Raw genomic sequence first — 13,524 nt, forward strand, 5'->3', positions numbered from 1 at the left:
GCAGGAGCCAGAGCACGTGGGCTCTGTAGTTGTGCCCCAATTCCCCGCAGCATGTGGCATCTTAGTTCCCTGACCAGGGATTGAACCCAGGTCCCCTGAAATGGCAGGTGGATTCTTAACCACTGGACCACCAGGGAAGTCCCTGCATTTGAGAGAAATAAAGCTGTGATAATCTTCACATCCCTGAGAATCAAGAGCAATTATCATCCCCATTTTACAGATAAGGAAACTGAGGTTCAGAGAGGTGAAGTCACCTGCCCAAGGTCACACTGCCAGGAAATGGTACAGATGTGATTTGAAACCAGGCTTGCCTGGCTCCAAAGTCTTTTATGACATTTATGGTCAGATGACAACTTGCCTGGTGTCCAGGTGCTTGCATCAGCTCTCTCCCAATATCAGTATTAATCAGTTAATACTATTTGCTAATTAGTATTAGCATTATTTATCTACTGAATATGCTGCCTTAGGCTCACCTCCCGCCATGCTGTGAAGGCCAAATATCATTTATGAAGTGCGTTCTATGTGCCTGAGTGTCTTATACACATTTCCACACTGAATCCTCACTCCCTCACCTTAAGCCCTTCTACCATTATCCCCACTGACTGGAAGAGGAGCTGAGGTACAGAGAGGTGTGATGACTGCTTAAGGTCACACGGTTCAAGGTGAGATGGCAGAGCCAAGATTCAAGCCCAGGGAGGTTGATGTCAAAACTCAGGAACTACCAGAAAAGAACAGAGACCCTTGGAGAATGGCTTTACTTTCAAAGCCAGGTTCCTTACCCTCTAACACCTTATTTGTTTAGGCCCACAGCAAGAGTTCTCTCCCCAATGCCACGATTTACCCGCACGGGCCTGGGCCTAGATGCTTTCAGCACCCTTTCTCTTGGCCTCCAACACTCCTCCCAACCACCTGCAGCTTAGTTAATCCTTATTCATCAACTCATCTCTTCAGGAAGCTTTCTGAGACCCCCATCTCAATTCCTGACATTCACTCTCATAAACATATTGTACTTTGCCTCCTTATTCCTTACCATAGCTTTTGATTTGTCTGATCATTTGTTTAACAACTTGCTTCCTCATCAAACTGTAAGCCCCATGAAGGTATGAGTCTGTTTTGCTTACCACTGTAGCTACACTGCTGGCAGGCTGCCCTACACATAGTTGGTGTGCAATAATTTTTTACTGAATGGATGAATCCATGAACGAATAAATAGCTATCAGGCACTTTACACACATGACTCATTAATTCCACAATTAACTTATTGAATCCTCACAACTGCTATGTTGTCCCCATTTTAGAGAAAACCTGGGTGAGGCTGAGAGTTAGTTACAAAGTAGTGGAACTTGGATTCAATCTTAGATTAGTCTGCCCTAAAGTCATTGACCTCTGCATAGCACCTGCTGCCTCCCAGCACCCAGTGGCCACAGTCAGGATTTAAATAGTCATTGGTCGTCAGACCACATGGCCCAATTTGAGCCTGGAGGTCACTGACTCAGCAGGCACTGTGGCCTTATGGGCACCACCCACTTGGTGGTTTCTGTCCTTCTATCTTAGGCTGCTCCTCCCTCATACTCCCTTTTCGGCTTTCTTCCTTTCCAGAGAGGGAAAAGGACTAGGAATTATAGCCAAGGCAGTCCTTCCGAGAAAAACAATCCTGCGGTGAAAAGAGCCCTGTTCTGAGAGCAGAGAGACCTGGACATAACTTCTGGAATGGAGATTGCCCCTCTTGGAGCTTCTGTGTCCTTACTCAGGATTCTACCTGGGTTTTTGACCCACCTGTCATCCCTTACCCACCTCCTGATTCCTAGGCCCCCAGAAACAGTTCGGGTACATCCCTTGGATTACTTTTCCCAGGAACCTCAGTGCTGGGGAGTGGCCTGTGCCTAAGTCTATGGTGACCAGAGAGATGCGGGATTGGCTGAGGGCACCCTCAATAATCTCCCTGGAATGCTAACAAGTTGGGGGAGAGAAGTCTCTCTCAGGGGACACCAGACGTGGAAGGGTGAAATACAGAAATGGAAGCCGAAAGATACAGGTTTGAGTCCCAGGGTCATTTCAAATTCCCTGGGCGACTCAGGGTTAAGTCATGGAGTTTTTAGTTTTCTCTTTTGCAAAATGAGGACAGTATCTGCCTTAAGAGTTGCTCTAGAGAACTAACTGAGGTACAATATGAATCCAGCCTGCAACCTTTTATGAACGGCAAGACGCGCATATACCCACTCAAGCATGAATCCTTAACAAACACTACAGGACAAGAGGCAGACATGACTGCTCCTACTTTGCAGGACAGACTGAGACCCAGATAAGTTGAGAGAGTTGCCTGAGGTCTCAGAGTGCGGTGGCGGCTGAACCAGGGTCCAACTCACCTGACCCTGGCCTTTCATCCCAGCACCCAATCCCAGGACCCCGGGCCTCACCCGGGAGGGATCCTTAGCGGTAGGCTGGAGCCTGTGACTCACTCTCCCCACCCAACTTTCTGCAGGCCTTGACCGGCCGGGAAGGAACAAAACTATCAGTAACTTTAGGGGTGTCCACAGAAACTTTATAGGTTTTTCCCCTTCATCCTATCAAAGATCCTGGTTATTTGAACTCCAAAAAGAAGAATTCGCCTCTCGATACACTTTTTACGAGTTTTTAGGTGGATTTTCCTACTTTGAATATAGGAGTTGGTTTAATTTCAAAGCCACCCCCACTTCACTTGGTTTGCCCCTTGCTGTTTACTCCGATTGCGGAAGTAGCTCGGGTGGAGCTCCCGGGACAGTACCCTTGAGTACGTCGTTTGCGTAGCTTTTAACTGACATTCCACTCAGGCCAATGGAAAGCCCGGAAGTCCCATGCGGGTGGGGCAGAGAGCCAATCAGGGCGGTTGGCGGGGTGTGGCTGCGTCTAAGGGCGGGGAATCGCGTAATGGCGGACGCGGGCCGGGCGAGCGCGGCTGGGGGCGTATCGCGCTGAAGGGGGGGGGGTCCGGCTGTGTGGCAGCCCGAGAGGCGGCCGGAGAGAACAGACCCTGTGCGGAAAAGGGCGGCCGGCCAGCCCTTCTGACGCTGAAGGCGACCGCGCGAGACCAGGTGAGCAACAAGTCCGCGCGGGCGGGCCCAGCCGTGAGGCGCCGGGCCCGGTCGGGCCGCCCCTCCCGAGCCGCTCATGGTTCCGGAGGAGTGGGTGCCGCGCCTCTGGCCGTAGACAGACCGAGACCCGGTGAGCGGTCAGCGCGGGGTGGTGTCTTATAGTACACTCCCCTCCCCAGGGAGGAGGTGTCCCGGAGACCCCCTCGGAGGCTTGGAAGGGCCCGCGAGGCTGTGAAAGTACCCCAACCTGATTTATCTGTGCTTCCAACTCGCTGTGTGACCTTGGGCAAGTCACTTCCTTTTCTGGGCCTCGTTTTACCCATTTGTAAAACGAAGGCTTTGCGGGCAGACGTCTGAGATCTTGGGCAAGTTCTTCTCTTGGTGGAGCCTCAGTTTCCATCTCTGGGCCATGAAGGCATTAAAGCGCTCTTTGAGACTTCTGGCCTAAGTTGCACAGTGGCGGAGAGGAATGTGTGTATACGTGAGTGTAGGTGTGTGTCCAGAATGGTCTGCAGAGTAATGAGGAAAGTTGGCTAAAGGGGCCCATCGAGGAAGACTCTGGATGGACCCCAGACTATAATGGGGTGGGGTCTGGTTGTCTTGGTCTTACAGGACCCTAGAATCTCTGAGATGGGGAAGTTTTGTACAGTTCTTCATAGAATCGGAGAAGAGGAAGGGATCCTTGGAGCCTCTTGGGGCTGTGATTGAAATTTAGGCCCCAAAGAACTCGGTTTTCTTTTGGGTGGGTTAGAAAGAACATTTATGGTGCTGCTACTGTGTGTCAAACAGGTTCTTGTTTAATTTTTACAGCCACACTTGAGAATTTACACGTAAACTAAGTTTCAAAGGACTTCAGTAACTTGCCCAAGGTCACACAGTAAGATTCAGAGCTTACCAACATTGGGGTGTTTGCTTTGAGAATCACTGGTCAAGGGGGAATTGACTGTCTACTTAAAGGAAGTTTGCTTTGTCATAGATGGGGGAGGGGTTGGGTCCCAGACACTTGAATTGACTACTGACATGGAGACAGGCTGGGTCTTAATCTCTGGATGGTTAATCATAAGTGCATCCCCTTTGTTCAGTTTGTGAGTTGGAAAGGACCGTTACCGAATTGTAAAAGTCACTGGGAAGTGTGTCAGAATCTCAGAGAACTCACTTTGAATCCTGATTGCATGGCCAGTAGAAGTTCACTAACTATTGGTGCATAGACTTGACTCTTGGTTTAGAATGGTGCCAGCCTAGTAACTTTTTCTCTTCCCTAAGAAGGCCGGGCTTTCTTGGGAAGCAAGAAATTTCCCATTTGTTAGTGCAAATTTCTTTGGATTCTTGGGGTGAAAGTTTCAATAGCCCGCCTCTTGATTAAGTGAAATACTCCTTTCTTTGTGCTTCCTGTTATTTGACTTCTAGATGAGTGAAGATTGTGGACCTCGAGTGGGTACTACAAATAAATTGCAACCCTTAATTTTTCCAAGTCTCAGAGTTTTTGGTTAATCAAAATGGTAGGAAGGCAGTGTGTATTGTTCTCATATGTCAACAGTAGGGAAGAAAATTGGAAGAGGAAGTTGCTGAGAAGGAGGGCGTTTCTTAGCATTGGAGCCAATATGTATTTCTTTGTTTGAAATTCTAAAACCAGAAAAGCAGCAACTGAAGGAGGAAGCAAGGAAAGAACTGTGAAACTCTTCTTCCCATTGAAATATCTTTAAGGACTGTTCCTTTTGCTGTCCCCTGTTCAAGGCTCTGCTTTCACAGAAAAAATCAATTGTTATGTGTTCAACGTTCAGAAATTATATTCTAGAATGAAAGAATTTTAAATCTTAAACCTTCTGAGATAATTTTTAAAAAGTCAAAACTGAATATGTTATTTATCAGTGAAGGATTGTTTTTCTCAACATAATTACCAATTGTAGTCTTTGGGATTTTTTTTTAAACTATGATTTAAATTAGTGGATTTCAGCCTGAGAGGACTTGATCTAGATATTGGATGATGCAAATGTCCCCATCAATTGTGGGGGACACACCCCATCAACGGTGTGTTTGTTGACATTTGTTAAGTCTTTATAATGCTTTATTTTACAGGATTGTATAGGTGTGATTAGTTAAGACATTAAATTTATTATCTATTGCATGTAAAGATCTACATTTACTCTTAATATCAGTTATATTTTCTGTAAAAGATTTAGTTTTAATTATATATAGTTTACCAGTCTGCAGTATCGTGGGCGGGGGGAGATTCTTAGGACCATTGTGCTTCTGAATTTAGAATTTAGAATTTTGAAAAAGAAATATGGTACATATACTGTAAGTTATGTAACATCTCTGAAAGGTGTGGGGCAGCACCTTGTAATCAAACACAATACTACTTCTGCAGTAAAATATCAGAATGTTCACATCAACTGGGATAAATAAATGTTATAAATAGCCTCATGTCATTTCATTTATAGTCATTTCATGTCAGAATTTGCCACCAAATGAATAATGAAAACTTGTTTTTGTAGCCTTTTGGATTTTGGAAATAAGGAATTGTGGAATTTTATGTATATAGTTTATATGATGAACAATTACAAGGACAAATATTGTCAACCAAGCAAATTTTAAAGTCATAGGTCCTAAAAACAGTATTACATAGAAGACACTTTTTTTCTTTCATATGATATTCTTATTTTAATATACATCAATATGCATTTTTCCTCAAGTACAAAATTTTACCTTTTACTACTGTTATTGGTCCCTATCTTAGATGTTTGAATGACATCTCTGCCCTCTTTTTTTAAAAAGTAATTTATAGGTCTTGTGCTCATCAATTTTTGTATAGCAATTAAGAGAATTGTACCTTTTCCCATATAATTCAGAGAAAGACTAATCAGGTGAGGATCTGTAGAATCATGTTTGCAGAATTTAAAGTTTCAAGGTGGTCTTTAGTATGAGGTCATTGCTGCTGGATGAGATTTAGATCAAAATTTTTACGTTTTTAACTTTTCAAGCTTCTGCAATTTGTACATGAAGGAGTTTACTAAAATATATTGGATTTAGATAGTTTTGATTTATATTTTTACTTTTTTTTAATTTATTTCAATTATTTACCATGTGAAAAACTGGGGTTTACCAGCCTTGTGAATTTGGGTGATTTCTTTAAATGGCCAAGGACCTCTAGGAGCACATTTACAAAAATTCAGTCTACTCTTTACTATTCTTGAACACTTCAACTAGGAGTGAGGTGGACTGGTATTGTTGGAGATTAGAGAATTATTTCTCCTCTTTAAAAGAAGGCCTTCAACAGCATGCATTTGAGAGACTCTGGGCTTCAGGACAAACTGCCACCTGATTTGAGGGCTTCAATTCATTCTCCTAATTGGAGTGTCTCCGTATTTCCTGAGAGTGGCACTTTCACTGTCTGGGAGATAGAAAGGGTGTGGAACAGTGTGTCAGTGTAACAGTGTGTTAGGTGTAGTTGGTGTTTGATTGAACTAGGGAATAGGAACAGTTCTTATCCAGACTACCTCAGTTTCTTCTGTTTGGTAAGGATTGATAATACTGCAAAAGGATTAAAAATTAGTGAACAAACATACTATTACAAGTTACTCTGTTGTGACTGTGGTTAAGCTCTTCAAAACAAGCACTGTGTATTACACTTCTTGTATATTCTGTAAAGCCTAAAGGCCAAGGCATCACACTTCTGTGGCATCAGAATTTACCATCAAAAAGTAAATTATATCTGAGAATTCTGATGTCAGTAAACGACCAGGGTTGAGAACCATTGAGGTAAGCACATGGAAGGTGTTCAGTAAATATATGTTGATTAATTTGCTGTTGGTTCTGGCATGAATTGGGTAGTGTGGAAGAGGACTCCGATTTTTTCATAAAGTAAAATAGCTTTCCAAGATACCAGCATACATCCAACAGTTGGCAGATCTGAACGCATACTCAGTTCATTGCTAGTTACTCCCGTCAGCATCGCCATCCTGATTTTGTGATCTAGGCAAGATTAGATACAGTCTTGTTGACAGGCAACTGGAAGTTTTACTGAATCTGTGGATAGTGGCCTTACTGATTACTGTGATAGGTTGGTGACAATTGCTAAATGAAAAAATTGCTGGGGATTTGAGTTGGGGAGGTGGGCTGCTAGGCACCAGCAATGCCAAGGGAAAAAGTGGAAAGTTGTAATTTGTGTCTCCAAAACATAACAGAATGTGTGGAACATAATTGGTATTCCATAGTTTTTGTTGAATGGCTTTTTGTCTGGAAAGAGGCATTGTAAGCTGTGAAGTAAGATGCTTCCTACTCATCCTTCAGAACTGAGCTAAAATGTCTTCTAAGATGTGAATCATTCCTAGGAAAAGTTGAGTGACTCCCTTGTATGTCTTCTCCTTCATTAAAGCATTTATCGGATATTGTCAAATCAGATAACAGACAAATTATAAAACTCTTTCCCTTTCCTGGCGATGAGCTTCTTATGGGCTGAGCTTTATTGTTCAGTTCTGTATGATTGTGAAACACACAATAAAGCCTTTTTTTTTTTTTTGCCATGTCATGTGTAATGTCGGATCTTGGTTGTCCCACCAGGAATCGAATCCACATCACCTGTGTTGGAAGTGCAGCGTCTTAACCACTGGACCTCCAGGAAGTCTCAATAAAGGCTCGATAGATGCTAGTAATGTTTAATTTAGGCCTTCTGTCTTCTGTTTCATTCTTATAGGCTTCTCTTTTTTCCAACTGATGGTCTTTCCTTTTCAGTTCATTCCAACAAACATTTATTGAGAGGTAGGTCTTTATTAAGCCTTGGGATCAGGTTTCTCATCCTTAGTGCTACTGACATTTTGGGTTGAATAATATGCTGTATAGTGGTAGACTGTCATGTGCATTGTAGTATCTTTAGCAGTATCCCTGGTCTTTACCCGCTACCTATTAATGGTAACTGCACCCCTTCCCCTTCTCAGCTGTGACAACCAGAAATGTCTCCAGATATTGTCAAATGTCCTTTGGGGAGAAAATTGGCCTCTGTTGAAAACTATTTCAAGGATAGGGGTAGTAGGGTCATAGAGCGGAAATGAACGTAGGTGTCCTCACATATGCACTGTCCCTTCCATTCCTTCTCTCTGGTTATACAGTCTCGTGTCTCTGACTTTTGGGTAAGAAAGAAAAATGAGGGAAATCAGGAGGTGACAAACTTAAAATAGCACCATCATTTTTATTCTGCTCAAATTTTATTTTATTTGGTTTAAATATATTAGAGCAGTACAGACAGTTGAATTATTTATGCAGATTTTGTGAATTCAGTTTCTGCCACCGATTAGGTGGAGTAAAGAACTACTAGAATATTACTACCTTGAATAAAAGACTCAGCTTTTCTCAGCAAAGCTGTTTTAACACTTAGAGAATAACCAGCATTGGTTTTATAGAGGACTTGTCAGGATTCTTCTCAGATAATTTTTGAGCTTCTTGGCTAAGATACATCTTTTAATGTTTCTACATAGATACTTCATAACTCTAAAAAACATGTTTAGCTAATGAGCATGTTTTTCTAAACTCAGTATTTTTTGTGATAGGTAGATTGGTCAAGGCAGTGATCCTCTTGGTTCCTTTGGACATTCATAAAATGATAACAAGTTAGTAACACTGGAGGACTTCACTCCTTTGGCCAACCCTCTACAAGATAACATGATCATTCATGTCTTAGTCACCATTAAAGTGAAGTTGAATGAGTGTTTTTTCCCCTGTTCCATTTAAAGTTATGAATAGTACTCTAGAGAATTCAAATGTATAGTTATGAATGGTATCTCAGAATAGTTACCATTTATGCAAATGAGGCACACTTCTTAACTTAGAAACCAAACAGAATTGAATTAGAAAAGAGAAGAATAGAAACAAGAATTGTTGAATGCTTACAGAGGAAATAACGTTCAGATATAGAAGTACCGCAGAAAAATTTGGTCGTCTTCATGATTTCTGTATACTAATAAAGACAAACAGTTTGAGATTGATAGGAGAGGCTATTAAACTTTGCCTATGATATTATTTTTCAAGCTGCTTTTCTTTTTGGGTAAATATGGGAAAGCCTGAGACATACTCTCTTAGTTATAAGATGAATTCTGAATTCTAGTTGAACAGAATTAAGTTTCTTATTTTTAGAATGTAGAAGCCCTTTTGGGAAGAAGCAGTGGTTTAACTCAGTTCCAATTTGAGTAAATATGTGTGTGTATGTGCACAGATACATATTTACACACATTTATGATATGACTTATGGGGACATTTAAACTTTGTAATTGACATAGTAAAGTAGTAAGCAACTCTTTTACTCTCACGTATTTAGAATTGAGACCTTTTCCTCCTGTGATTATGCCATTGTTCTGGCAAGTACTCAGTCTAGCAAGCTTTCTCTCAAGTCGTATCTTGAGTAATTGTTTTTAACTGTGTAGAGGGAGGTCTTAGATCATGTCCATGATGTTCTTTTCCCTTCACAATTGGGAACTGTAAGTCAGTATCCCTTTGTAGAATACTGATAGTCTTTAAAGAATAGTATTCCTGATAACAGAACCATTTGTAGTATTATGAGAAATATAAGATCCACTTTGCCCCCATTTTACCTTTCAAGTTCTTTGAACATTCATTGGATGATAGTTTGCAAAGCACAGTCTCTGACTTTGATACATGTTACAGTCAGTTCCCAGCATTGAGATAAATTATGTTAGCTACATTTTATACCCATAAATGGGCTTCCCCATGGCTCAGCGGTAAAGAATCCACCTGCCAATTCAGGAGACACAGGAGACGTGGGTTCGATCCCTGGGCCAGAAAGATCCCCTGGAGGAGGAAATGGCAACCCGTTCCAGTATTCTTGACAGGAAAATCCCACGGACAAACGAGCCTGGTGGGCTACAGCCCCTCGGGTAGCAGAGAGTCAGACGTGACTAAGCATACATACAGATAAGCAGCCTCAGAGAGGTTAAGTAACTTCCTTAAAGTCGTTCAGCTAATAAATAACAGATTTGAGATTGAACCCTGTCTTTTTTTAAAAAATGAGATTTCTTTAAAGGTAAAATTTACATATAGTGGAATACATAGAAATACACATATGTAATTATTGATAGATGAGTTTTGACAAACGTAAATACGTGTATGGCCAACACCCAGTCAAGAGATAGAATGTCTCTATAACCCTCTACAGTTCCCTACTGTCTTATGGGCAACCACTGTTGCGATTTCTATCCTTACATATTAATTTTTCCTGTTCTTGGCTCATACAATATGTACTCTTGTGTCTGAATTCTGCTGATCAACATAGTTTTTGACGTCCACGTTGGTGTGTATATCAGTGTGAATCCGAGTCTTTCGGTGTATGTATAGAGTTCTTGCCAACAAACTGTAACTCCTTATTTGCTAATTCTTATATCATATCCATTTTTTGGGCTTTGGTATTTGCATGTAATTTACTTCATTTTTCTAATGTATTTGTTTTTAAAATCTCTTTGAAATTACAAAAGTAATACATGCTCATTGCAACAAATTACAGAATTAGAAGTGAGTAAAGAGTGAAAGTTTCCTCAGATTTATTTTTATTTCTTCATTTTTCCAATTATGAAAATAATAATGAGCTCTTTTTTAAAAAAAAAAGCCAAATTAAAAAAATATGAAGCAGAGAATGAGTCACCCGTAATCCCATTGGGCTTCCCTGATAGCTCAGTTGGTAAAGAATCCACCTGCAATGCAGGAGACCCCAGTTTGATTCCTGGGTTGGGAAGACCCGCTGGAGAAGGGAGAGGCTACCCACTCCAGTATTCTTGGGCTTCCCTGTAGCTCATCTGGTAAAGAATCTGCCTGCAATGTGGGAGACCTGGGTTTGATCCCTGGGTTGGGAAGATCCCATGGAGAAGGGAAAGGCTACCCACCCCAGTATTCTGACCTGGAGAGTTCCATGGACTGTATAGTCCATGGGGTCACCAGGAGTTGGACACAGCTGAGCGATTTTCACTTTCACATAATCCCGCTAGTTAGCATTTTGATATATTTTCCTCTTTTTCTATAGTTTGCTTACCATATCTGAGACCACAGTTTAAGGATTTTTAGGCTTCCCTTCTTACATTAGTTTGTTACATCCTCATTAACTAGTTTTTATTTCAGTGTTTGTGCTTGTGGTCACCCTAAATCTGAGTATCTAACTGGCGGTGACCTTGGCTGGGCTGAACTCATCAAGCAGCCTTTTTGAATACTTATTGTATACTCCTTAATCACTCATCTCATTCTTGCATACCGAGCATCCAACATTTCTTGCAGAGTAGGAGGCAGTTAGTTGTGGTTGTGAGTATAGATTCTAGAGTCAGCCCATCTGGTTTCAAATGTAGGCTCCTTCACGTATTAGCTTTGTGTGTAGCCTTGGGCATTGATTCTCTTAGGTTCAGTTTTCTCATCTGTAAGAGAGGGACCTGTCTAATTAAATTAAGACAATGAATGGCATGTTTGGTTGGACATATTATCTAGTCCAGAATTCTGCTGCTAATGGGAAAGGGGTGAAAGTGTTAGCTTCAAAGTTTAGGGCTCCGTTGCCTAAACTTTGTAATTTTTCTTAGGAAGAAGGTTCTTACGGAAAAGCTGTCTATGAATTTTTCTAGACTATCTTTGAGTGATTTTTTTTTTCTTACATTCTGTACTCATCATCTGAGTAATGAGTTTTATTACTTTATATACTGGATTGGGTAGTAAACTATTACTTTTTATTAGTCCTAATAAAAGTAGTAAATGTAGACTATCTACCAGGCAGTGTGCATATCTCCATCCTCATGGCAGCCCTCCAAATTAGATATTTAAAGATGAGAAAAGTGAGGCTCAAAGTTAAGTATCATGCCCACTGTCACACAGCTAAGCCTACTGGGATTAAAACTCAATTCCTTCCTGCCTTCATTTTTTTTTCCCTTCTTCCCTTTCCCCCTTCCCTTCCTTTTTTTGACATAAAACTTCTGTCTTACTTATTCTAAAACCTGGGCTTAATTTTTTTTTAAAGTATACTTTACTATTTGTTTACACTTCTAACTGGATTGTAACTTTTAAGATTTGATGTAGTCTGTCATTTCACACCTTCTTTGTTTCATACTAATGTGTCCTTTATATATCTATATTAAAAAAATATGTATACATACATAAGCTCCTCTGTCCTTTGGCCTTTTTGGATACCTTTTTAGGCCTTCTCCATTTTACCTTTTTGTGTTATGGTGACCACAACTGCACATGCTATTCTAGTACAGATACACTTTGCTTGGTACAAGGGCAGGATGATGTGTTCCCTGTTTCCAAAGCTTTTGTAATAATAACAACCAGCATTTTGTTGCCTTTTTGTAGCTGTATTCAGCATAAATGCAGGGACTCTGAAATCCTTTTCCTTTATTGAAACAGGTAGCTTTAGAGCTCATCATTTGATAATTATAGTTTGGACTACTTTTCCATTACTGCATTACCTTATTTTTGTCTACATGGATGCTATTTTCCACCTTTCTTAACACACAACTTTGTACCATCATATGTCTAGCTACTGCCTTAGAGTCATATGCAAGCTGAGAAGATTCACTAGACAGTTTTTTTCTAGATAATTTCTAAAAATGTTGTTTCTGATAGGTTTCAGCATTAATCACTGGGGGATCCCTTTGTTTATAGGTCTATCTTGAGAAGGTAAATACTATATCAGAACACTCTTTATTTCTGTTTCTAAATGAATTCTCCGGAGGAAAAAATAAGTCTTCTTAAATAGTATTTATTTACTGTTTTCACTAGCCTTTGGAGGAATTTAAAAAATTTTTTCATTCTATTTACGTTACATCGTGTATCCTCTCACTTACAAATGCATATGTGTTACCTGAAGCTTTGCAAACAGTAGGTTCTCTGTAGGACTTTAATGTATTAAATGTTCAACAATAATACCCAGTATTGGGTTACTACTTTAACATTCAACAAATAATTATTGAATATCTGTTACGTGCCAGGCATGAAGAACACAGCTCAGTGATTATAAGAGGCAGGGTCGCTGCTCTCATGCAATTTAAGGAGGCTTGGGTAGGCAATAAGTAAACACATAAGTCAAGATTAAATTAATCACATAGACAAATCAAGATAGCCTGGAGAAATATCAGCAACCTCAGATATGCAGATGATATCACTCTAATGGCAGAGAGTGAAGAGGAACTAAAGAGCGTCTTGTTGAGGGTGAAAGAAGAGAGTGAAAAAGCTGACTTGAAACTCAGCATTCAAAAAACTAGACCATGGCTCAGGTCCCATCACTTCATGGCAAATAGATGGGGAAAAAGTGGAAATAGTGACAGATTTTATTTTCTTGGGCTCCAAAATGACTGAGGACAGTGACTGCAGCCATGAAATTAAAAGATGCTTACTCCTTAGAAGAAAAGTTATGACAAACCTTGACAGCATATTAAAAAGCAGAGACATCACTTTGCCAGCAAAGGTTGTATATTTA

The 13,524-nt window shown here is 40.6% G+C and overlaps 1 protein-coding gene across 10 annotated transcripts in view; it reads left to right on the forward strand.

Annotated features, from left to right (window-relative positions):
* The first annotated feature begins 2,882 nt into the window (after positions 1–2,882).
* WASF2 (WASP family member 2) overlaps positions 2,883–13,524 on the forward strand; it is a 73,237-nt gene continuing 62,595 nt past the window's right edge. For 7 of the 10 annotated variants that reach the window (XR_014081015.1, XR_014081017.1, XR_014081016.1 and 4 more), the window contains exon 1: positions 2,883–3,071. The gene's annotated coding sequence lies outside the window, so the exon portion shown is untranslated. Of the gene's footprint in view, positions 3,202–13,524 lie in introns of all 10 variants that reach the window. The other 3 variants (XM_081586371.1, XM_081586378.1, XM_081586377.1) reach the window with 3 other exon arrangements.

This window comes from Giraffa tippelskirchi, chromosome 3 (genome assembly GCF_054371585.1).
Source record: "Giraffa tippelskirchi isolate mGirTip1 chromosome 3, T2T-mGirTip1v1.2.pri, whole genome shotgun sequence".
Lineage (NCBI taxonomy): Eukaryota > Metazoa > Chordata > Mammalia > Artiodactyla > Giraffidae > Giraffa > Giraffa tippelskirchi.